This window comes from Monopterus albus, unplaced genomic scaffold, assembly GCF_001952655.1.
Source record: "Monopterus albus unplaced genomic scaffold, M_albus_1.0 scaffold5.1, whole genome shotgun sequence".
NCBI classification, from domain to species: Eukaryota; Metazoa; Chordata; class Actinopteri; order Synbranchiformes; family Synbranchidae; genus Monopterus; species Monopterus albus.
Genome location: NW_018127885.1, coordinates 1,960,689 through 1,960,992, shown reverse-complemented (window position 1 = coordinate 1,960,992; position 304 = coordinate 1,960,689). Strand labels below are relative to the sequence as shown.

General features: G+C 56.9%; 1 protein-coding gene across 1 annotated transcript in view; it reads right to left on the bottom strand.

Moving 5' to 3' along the window:
- Window positions 1-304, bottom strand: part of kcp (kielin cysteine rich BMP regulator) — a 20,897-nt gene that overhangs the window by 14,025 nt on the left and 6,568 nt on the right. The gene's annotated exons all lie outside the window — the stretch shown is intronic.

Here is a 304-nt window from a genome sequence, read left to right as displayed (position 1 = left end):
TCCGCCAATGACAGGCACCGGAGACCTGCCGGCCACAGCTCCTAACGGCCGCATCGACAATGGAGGTGGAGAATATGGTCCACTCGGGTTCAATATTTCCAGCCTCCCCCGAGATCTGATCAAAGCTCTGCCAGAGGCGGGAGGTGAAGATCTCTCTGACAGGGGATTCTGCTAAACGTTCCCAACAGACCCTCACAATATGTTTGGGTCTGCTGAGTCTGTCCAGCATCCTCCCCTGCCATCAGATCCAGCTCACGACCAGGTGGTGGTCAGTTGACAGCTCCGCCACTCTCTTCACCCGACT